This window comes from Dama dama, chromosome 16, assembly GCF_033118175.1.
Source record: "Dama dama isolate Ldn47 chromosome 16, ASM3311817v1, whole genome shotgun sequence".
Lineage (NCBI taxonomy): Eukaryota > Metazoa > Chordata > Mammalia > Artiodactyla > Cervidae > Dama > Dama dama.
Window position 1 is genome coordinate 27,333,912 of NC_083696.1, and position 9,965 is coordinate 27,343,876.

The 9,965-nt window shown below is 38.7% G+C and overlaps 1 protein-coding gene and 1 non-coding gene across 2 annotated transcripts in view; one reads left to right on the forward strand and one right to left on the reverse strand.

Annotated features, from left to right (window-relative positions):
* The window catches only part of CENPP (centromere protein P), a 229,252-nt gene that overhangs the window by 218,766 nt on the left and 521 nt on the right, over positions 1 to 9,965 (reverse strand). The gene's annotated exons all lie outside the window — the stretch shown is intronic.
* Positions 1,619 to 1,725, forward strand: LOC133071521 (U6 spliceosomal RNA). Its single transcript, XR_009696464.1, has one exon. It is a non-coding gene; the product is annotated as a U6 spliceosomal RNA (small nuclear RNA).

The window sequence follows — 9,965 nt, forward strand, 5'->3', positions numbered from 1 at the left end:
GGCAGAAAGTGAAGCACAACTAAAGAGCCTCTTGATGAAAGTGAAACAGGAGAGTGAAAAAGCTGGCTGAAAACTCAACATTCAAAAAACTAAGATCATGGTACCCAGTCCCATCATTTCATGGCAAGCAGATGGGGAAACAATGGAAACAGTGACAGACTTTATTTTTTTGGCCTCCAAAATCACTGCAGATGGTAACTGCAGCCATGAAATTAAAAGACACTTACTCCTTGGAAGAAAAACTATGACCAACCTGGACAGCATATTAAAAAGCAGAGACATTACTTTGCCAAACAAGGTCCGTCCAGTCAAAACTATGATTTTTCCAGTAGTCATGTATGGATGTGAGAGTTTGACTATAAAGAAAGCTGAGCGCCAAAGAAGTGATGCTTTTGCACTGTGGTGGGGAGAAAACTCTTGAAAGTCCCTTGGACTGCAAGGAGATCCAACCAGTGAATCCTAAAGGAAATCAGTGCTCAATATTCAGTGGAAGGACTGATGGTGAAGCTGAAGCTCCAATACTTTGGCCACTTGATGTGAAGAACTGACTCCTTGGAAAAGACCCTGATATTGGGAAAGACTGAAGGCAGGAGGAGAAGGGGATGACAGAGGATGAGATGATTGGATGGCATCACTGACTCGATGAACACTGAGTATGAGCAAGCTCTGGCAGTTGGTGATGTACAGGGAAGCCTAGAGTGCTGCAGTCCACGGGGTTGCAAAGGGTCAGACATGACTGAGTGACTGAACTGAAAAAAGATAACCTGCATATTCTCATTCATAATAGTAATTTATTTTGAACAATACCATTGGTCCATTGCAATTAATGATGTTATTTTCAATGAACTGGGGTTATAGGTTTTATGGTTTTGTAGTTTATTATTTGTATATTTGCCTTAGTAGCATATATTTTTTGCCCAAAACTTGGTGTTCACAAGAAGCTTTTTTTCTTTCAAAGTAAATTTACCCAAAGACTTCAGTTTTAAAGTCAATGATCTAGGATTCTATGAAGATGGCAAAGTAGGAAGAACCAGGAATCTACTCCCCATTTAGGCAGCAACTGCAGTGGCAGAATCTGTCTAATATAACTTTTTTAGAACTCAGGAGACTGCTGAATGCTTGCAACTTCACAGAGAATGCTTAAATGTAAATACAGTAAATCTGGGTCAATTTCAGCTCTTATTACAGTAGTAACTACCCATGCCTACTCCAAAAACATGGCAGGGCACTGTGCACATATCCTGGGAGCAGTTTGCATACAGCTTAGGGGAGCAAGGATGGAAAAAAAGGACTGTCCCCCAAATATTGGGTACATGTGCTCCAATTACTGATTGCTGCTTCTGATCACAGAGATGCAGACAAAGAGGTGGGGAGTTTTTGTTTCAAGCCCCTACCCTCTGACTGAGATAACTTTTTTTTTTTTTTTTTTTTCTAGTTGACTGAGATAACTTTAAGGATATTAACAGCTGCTGCTTTTTGTTTCCCATCTTCATTTTTATCTTACCTTTTTAGGATTCAGACATTAAAGACTAGTACATGCAAAAATCCAACTAAATATATGGGGAAAATTAGAAAATGATGTACATACTGAAGGAAAAGCTCAGAAAAGACATAATTAGTGCTCACTTTGGTGGCACAAATGCTAAAATTGGAACAATACAGAGAAGACTAGTAATCCTCTTGCACAAGGATAACATACAAATTTGTGAGGCATTCTGTTTTTTAATGATATGGTTCAATAAAGTATAAGGCACAAATAACAAAAAAAAAGTTAAAACAATAACAAAAAAGTACAAATATTGGGGAAAGCAGGGAGAATCTGATTTCTAGAGTTACTACAGTATTAAATTAAAATGTCCAGTGTTCAACAAGTGCTCAGGGCTGGTGCACCGGGAAGACCCAGAGGGATGGGATGGGGAGGGAATCAGGAGGGGGGATCGGGATGGGGAACACATGTAAACCCATGGCTGATTCATGTCAATGTATGGCAAAAACCACTACAATATTGTAAACTAATTAGCTTTCAACTAAAAAAAATAAATTAATTAATTAAAAAAAAAAGTTCAGTGTTCAATAGATATCACAAAGCATACAAAAAGGAAAAAAAAAAGTATGGCACACTCAAAGGAAAAAAAAAATATTCAAACGAACCTGTCCCTAAAAAAGACTTACTGGCAGATATATCAGACAAAGACTTTAAAATGGAAGTCTTAAAGGTACTCAAAGAAATACAGGAAGATCTGGAGAAAGTTAAGAAAATGATGTGTAAAAAGAAACCAAAAGAATTGCAGGAGCTGAAAAGTATAATAAGTAAAATGAAAAATTCACTAGAGGAATTCAAATGCAGATTTAAGAGTAGAGAAGCATGAATCAGTGAACTTGAAGAGAAGATAATGGATATGGAGATTGAGGAACAGGAAGTAAAACACTGAAGAAACTTGAACACAGCCTAAGGGACCAGGGAGAACACAACCATAAGGACCAATGTATGCATCGTGGAAGTACCAGTAGGAAAAGCAAGAGGAAAAGGGGAAGAGAGACTACTTGAAGAAATAATGGTGAAAAATGTTCCTATTTGATGAGTGACATGAATTCAAAAAGCTCACCTAATTCTACCAAGAGTTTAGAGAAGAGCTAACACATATCCTGCTTAAACCCTTCTAGAAAATTGCAGAGGAAGAAAATTCCCAACTCATTCTACAAGGCTACCATCACCCTAGTATCAAAACCAGACAAAGACACCACAAGAAAATTATAGGCCAATATTACTGATGAACATAGATGCAAAAGCTCTCGATAAAAGTCTAGTAAACAGAATCCAACAAGACATTAAAAGATTATACAGCATGATCAAGAGGGCTTTAGCCTGAGTATGCAAGAATTCATCAATATACATAATAAATCAATCAATGTGATACACCATATTAACAAACTGAAAGATAAAAACCATATGATTACATCAATAGATGCAAAGAAATTTTTGAAAAAAATGAAACACCCATTTATGATAAAAATTCTACAGAAAATAGGCACAGAAGGACATGCTTCAACATCATAAAGGTCATATGCACCAAACCCACAGCAAACATTTTTCTGAAAGGTGAAAAACTGAAAGCATTTTCTCTAAGATCAGGAATAGGGGTGACCACTCTCGCCACTACTATTCAACATAGTTTTGGAAGTCCTAGTCACAGCAATCAGGAAAGAAAAAGAAATTAAAGGAGTCCAGATTGGAAAAGAAGAAGTAAAACTTTCATCTGTTTGCAGATGATATGACACTATACATAGAAAACTCTAAGGATGCCACCAGAAATTACTAGTTGCTGATCAGTTGCTCAGTCATGTCCAACTCTGAGACCCCACGAACTGCAGCACATCAGGGTTCCCTGTCCTTTACCATCTCCCAGAGTTTGCTCAAATTCATGTTCATGGAGTTGATGATGCTTCTAACCATATCAACCTGTCACCCCCCTCTCCTCCTGCCCTCAATCTTTCCCAGCATCAGAGTCTTTTCCAATGAGTTGGCTGTTTACATCAGGTGGCCAAAGTATTGAAGCTTGAGCTTCAGCATCAGTCCTTCCAATGAATATTCAGAGTTGATTTCCTTTAGGATTGACTGGTTTGATCTCCTTGCAGTCCAAGGGACTCTCAAGTTTTCCTTCTCCAGCACTACAGTTTGAAGACATCGATTCTTCAGTGCTTAGTCTTCTTTAAGATCAACTCTCACATCCATATATGACTACTGGAAAAATCACAGCTTTGACTGTGCAAACTTTTGTAGGCAAACAGCTGTCTCTGCTTTTTAATATGCTGTCTAGGTCTGTCATATCTTTTCTTCCAAGGAGCAAGTATCTTTTCTATCTTTTTTTTTTTTGCAAGTGTCTTTTAATATCATAGCTGCAGTTACCATCCGCAGTGATTGTGGAGCCCAAGAAAATAGTCTGTCACTGTTTCCACTTTTTTCCCATCTATTGGAATGAAGTGATGGGACCACATGCCATGATCTTAGTTTTTTCAATGTTGAGTTTTATGCCAGCTTTTTCACTTTCATCAAGAGGCTCTGTAGTTTCTCTTTTTTTTTTAAGGGTGGTATCATCTGCATATCTGAGGTTATTGATATTTCTCCCAGCAACCTTGATTCCAGCTTCTGCTTCATCCAGCCTACATTTTGCATGATGTACTCTGCATAGAAACTAAATAAGCAGAGTGACGGTACACAGTCTTGACAGATTCACTTCCCAAGTTTGAACCAGTCTGTTGTTCCATGTCCCATCCTAACTGTTGCTTCTTGACCTACATACAGGCTTCTCAGGAGGCAAGTAAAGTGGTCAATTATTCCCACCTCTTTAAGAATTTTCTAGTTTGTTGTGATCCACACAGTAAAAGGCTTTAATGTAGTCAATGAAGCAGAGATAGATGTTTTTCTGGAATTGTCTTGCTTTCTCTATGATCCAATGAATGTTGGCAATTTGATTTCTGGCTCCTCTGCCTTTTCTAAATCTAGCTTGAACATCTGGACATTCTCGGTTCATGTACAATGGAAGCCTAGCTTGAAGGATTTTGAGCATTACCTTGCTAGCATGTGAAATGAATGCAACTGTGCAGTGGTCTGAACATTCTTTGAATTGCCCTTCTCTGGGATTAGAATGAAAACTGACCTTCTCCTGTCCTGTGACCACTGCTGAGTTTTCCATATTGGCTGGCATATTGAGTGCAGCACTTTCACAGAGTCATCTTTCAGGATTTTAAATAGCTCCACTGGAATTACTAGAGCTAGTAGTAAAAGCACAGAATGTAAAATTAATACACACAGAAATTCCTAGCATCCCTATAAATTAACAATGAAAAATTAGAAAGACAAATTAAGGAAACAATCCCATTTACCATAGCAACAAAAAGTATAAAATACCCAGAAATCAGTCTACCTGAACAGACAAGAGATCAGTATGCAGAAAATTATAAAATTTCTTTCTGATGAAAGAAATCAAAGACAACATAAATAGATGGAGAGGTACACCATATTCTTGGACTGGAAGAATGAATATTGTGAAAATGACTATACTACCCAAAGCAATCTACAGATTCAATGCAATCCCCATCAAACTACCAACAGAATAGAACAAAAAATTATTTTCCACAGAATTAGAACAAAAAATTTCACAATTTGTATAGAAACACAAAAAGCCTCAAATAGCCAAAGCAATCTTCAGAAAGTAAAATGGAGCTGCAGTAATCAATCCTGCTGACTTCAGATTATATTACAAAGCAACATTCATCAAGACAGTCTAGTACTGGCACAAAAATAGAAAGACAGACCAATGGAACAAGACAGAAAGTCCAGAGATAAACCCAAGCACCTATGGGCACCTTATCTCTGACAACGGAGGCGAGAATATACAATGGAGAAAAAACAACCTCTTCAATAACTAGTGCCAGGAAAACTGGACAGCTACATGTAGAAGAATGAAACTGCAACACTTCTTAAGACCATACACAAAAACAAACTCAAAATGGATTAAAGAATTAAATGTAAGGCCAGAAATTATAAGCTTTTTGAAGAAAACATAGGTAATATACTCTTTGACATAAATCACAGCAAGATCCTCTTTAACTCACCTCCTAGAAGAATGTAAATAAAAACAAAAATAAACAAATGGGATATAATTAAAAGCTTTTGCACAGCAAAGGAAACAATAAACAAGATTAAAAGACAACCCTCAGAATATGAGAAAATAATTGCAAACAAGAAACAACTGACAAAGGATTAATACCAAAAAGCATATAAGCAGCTAATACAGCTCAGTATCAGAAAAACAAACAACCCAATAAAAAAACAGGCAGAAGACCTAAACAAACTTTTTGAAAGAAGACATACAGATGGCCAATAAACATGTGAAAAGATGCTCAACATCACTAATTATTAGAGAACTGCAAATCAAAACTACGGTGAGGTATCACCTCACACCAGTCAGAATGGCCATCATCAAAAAATCTACAAGCAATAAATGCTAGAGAGGGTGTGGAGTAAAGGGAACCCTTTTACACAGTTGGTGGGAATGTAAACTGACACAGCCACTATGGAGAATAGTACGGAGATTCTTTAAAAACTAGGAATAAAACTATCATACCCAGCAATCTCACTACTGGGTATATACCTTGAGAAAATCATAACTGAAAAAGACACATGCACCCCAATGTTCAGAGCAGCACTGTTTACAATAGCTAGGACATGGAAGCAACCTAGATGTCCATTAGCAAATGAATGGATAAAGAAGATGTGGTACATGTATACAATGAAACATTACTCAAGTATAAAGGGAACAAATTTGAGTCAGTTCTTGTGAGGTGGATAAACCTAGAACCTGTTATACAGAGCAAAGTAAGTCATAAAGAGAAAAACAACCAAAATCACAGAAGACTAACCAAACTGATCACATAGATCACAACCTTGTCTAACTCAAGTGAAACTATGAGCCATGCTATGTAGGGCCACCCAAGATGGACAAGTCATGGTGAAGAGTCCTGACAAAATGCGGTCCACTGGAGAAGAGAATGGCAGACCACTTCAGCATTCTTGCTTTAAGAACCTCATGAACAGTATGAAAAGGCAAAAAGATATAACACTGAAAGATGAACTCCCCAGGTCAAGACATGCCCAATACACTACGAGATAACAGAGAAATAGCTCCAGAAGACATAAAAAGGCTGAACCAAATCGGAAAAAATGCTCAGTTGTGGATGCATCTGGTGGTGGAAATATAGTTCAATGCTGTAAAGAACAATATCGCATAGGAACCTGGAATGTTAGGTTAATGAATCAAGGTAAATTGGAAGCGGTCAAACAGAAGGAGGTGGCAAGAGTGAACATCAACAATTTAGGAATCAGTGAACTAAATGGACAGCAATGGCCAAATTCAATTGAGATGACCACGATATCTACTACTGTGGGCAAGAATACCTTGGAAGAAATAGAGTAGCCCTCATAGTCAACAAAAGAGTCTGAAATGCAGTACTCAGGTGCAATCTCAAAAATGACAGAATGATCTCTGTTCATTTCCAAGGCAAACCATTCAATATAACAATAATCCAAGTCTATGCCCCAATCACTAATGCTGAAGAAGCTGAAGTTGAACAGTTCTATGAAGACCTGCAAGACCTTCTAGAACTAACACCAAAGAAAAGATGTCCTTTTCATCATAGGGAACTGGAATGCAAAAGGAGGAAGTCAAGAGATACCTGGAGTAACAGGCAAGTTTGGCCTTGGAGAACAAAGTGAAGCAGGACAAAGGCTAACAGGGTTTTGCCAAGAGAACACACTGGTCATAGCAAACACCCTCTTCCAACAACACAAGAGTAGACTCTACACATGGACATCACCAGATGGTCAGTCAGTACTGAAATCAAATTGATAATATTCTTTGCAGCCAAAGATGGAGAAGCTCTATACGGTCAGCAAAAACAAGATGGGGAGTTGACTGTGGCTCAGATCATGAACTCATTATTGCAAAATCCAGACTTAAATTGAAAAGGAGAGAAAACCACTAGGCCATTGAAGTATGACCTAAATCAAGTGAAGTGAATTCGCTCAGTTGTGTCTGACTCTTTGTGACCCCATGGACTATAGCCTACCAGGCTCCTCAATCCATGGGATTTTTCAGGCAAGAGTACTGGAGTGGGTTGCCATTTCTTTCTCCAGGGTATCTTCCTTACCCAGGGATCGAACCTGGGTCTCCCACATTGCAGGCAGACACTTTACCATCTGAGCCACCAGGGAAGCAAATCCCTTACGATTACAGAGTGGAAGTGACAAATAGATTCAAGGGATTAGATCTGATAGACAGAGTGCCTGAAAAACTATAGATGGAGGTTCATAATACTGTACAGGAGGCTATGATCAAAACCATTCCCAAGAAAAAGAAATGCAAAAAGGCAAAATGGTTGTCTGAGGAGCTTTTACAAATAGCTGAGAGAAGAGAAGCTAAAGGCAAAGGAGAAAAGCAAAGATATATCCATCTAAATGCAGAGTTCCAAAGAATAGCAAGGAGAGATAAGAAAGCCTTCCTCAGTGATCAGTGCAAAGAAATAGACAAAAAGAATAGAATGGGAAAGACTAGAGATCTCTTCAAGAAAATTAGAGATACCAAGGGAACATTTGATGCAAACATGGGCTCAATAAAGGACAGAAATGGTATGGACCTAACAGAAGCAGAAGATATTAAGAAAAGGTGGCAAGAATACACAGAAGAACTGTACAAAAAAGATCTTCACGACCCAGATAATCATGATGGTATGATCAGTCACCTAGAGCCATCTTGGAGTGTGAAGTCAAGTCAACCTTAGGAAGCATCACTATGAACAAAGCTAGTGGAGGTGATGAAATTTCAGTTGAGTTATTTCAAATCCCAAAAGACGATGCTGTGAAAGTGCTGAACTCAATGTGCCAGCAAATATGGAAAACTCAGCAGTGGCCACAGGACAGGAAAAGGTCAGGTTTCATTCCAATCCCAAAGAAGGGCAATTCAAAGAATGTTCAAACTACCACACAATTGCACTTATTTCACACATTAGCCAGGAAATGCTCAAAATTCTCCAAGCCAGGCTTCAAGAGTAAGTGAACCGAGAACTTCCAAATGTTCAAGCTGGATTTAGAAAAGGCAGAGGAACCAGAGATCAAACTGGCAACATCTATTGGATCATGGACAAAGCAAGAAAATTACAGAAAAACATCTATTTCTGTTTGATTGGCTACACTAAAGCCTTTGACTGTGTGGATCACAAGAGATGAGAACACCAGACCACCTTACCTGCCTCCTAAGAAACCAGCACAGGTCAAGAAGCAACAGTTAAAACCAGACATCGAACAACAGACTGTTGTTTGAAAACAACAATTTTCAACATTGGGAAAGGAGTATGTCAAGGCTGTATATTGTCACCCTGCTTATTTAACCTATATACAGAGTATATCATGCGAAATGCCAGGTGGGATGAAGCACAAGCTGGAATCAAGACTGCCAGGAGAAATATCAATAACCTCAGATATGTAGAGGGCACCACCCTTAAAGCAGAAAGGGAAGAGGAACTGAAGAGCCTCTTGATGAAGGTGAAAGAGAAGAGTGAAAAACCTGGCTTAAAACTCAATATTCAGAAAATGAAGATCCTGGCATCTGGTCCCATCACTTCTTGGCAAATAAGATAGGATAGAGAAACAGTGGAAACCGTGACAGACTTTATTTTCTTGGGCTCCAAAATCACTGTGCACAGTGACTGTAGCCATGTAATTAAAAGACACTTGCTCCTTGGAAGAAAAGCTTTGACAAACCTTGACAGCATATTAAAAGACAAAGACATTACTTTGCTTACAAAGGTCCATATAGCCAAAGCTATGTTTTTTCCAGGAGTCATGTATGGATGTGAGAGCTGGACAATAAAAAAGGCTGAGCGCTGAAGAACTGATGTCTTTGAATTGTGGTGCTGGAGAAGACTCTTGAGACTCCCTTGGACTGTAAGGAGATCAAACCAGTCGATCCTAAAGGAAATCAACCCTTAATATTCATTGGAGGGACTGATGTTGAGGCTGAAGCTCCAATACTTTAGCCACCTGATGAGAAGGCTGACTCAATAGAAAATACCGTGATGCTGGGAAAGACTGAAGGCAGGAGAAGGGGACGACACAGGACGAGATGACTGGATGGCATCACTGACTCAGTGGACATGAGTATGAACCAACTCCAGGAGTTGGTGAAGGACAGGAAAGCCTGGCGTGCTGCAGTCCATGCCGTCGCAAGGAGTCGGACAGGACTGAGCGACTGAAGAACAACTAGATACTGCTCATCATCAGTAAAGGGAAGATTACTAAGGAGATAACCAAGACTTTCACCCTGATTGTTACTAGTAAGAGAAAGAGAATATTTTGAAATGACTGCGGTTTAATCAATTAATATATAGTAATATGTTTACAACGGAGC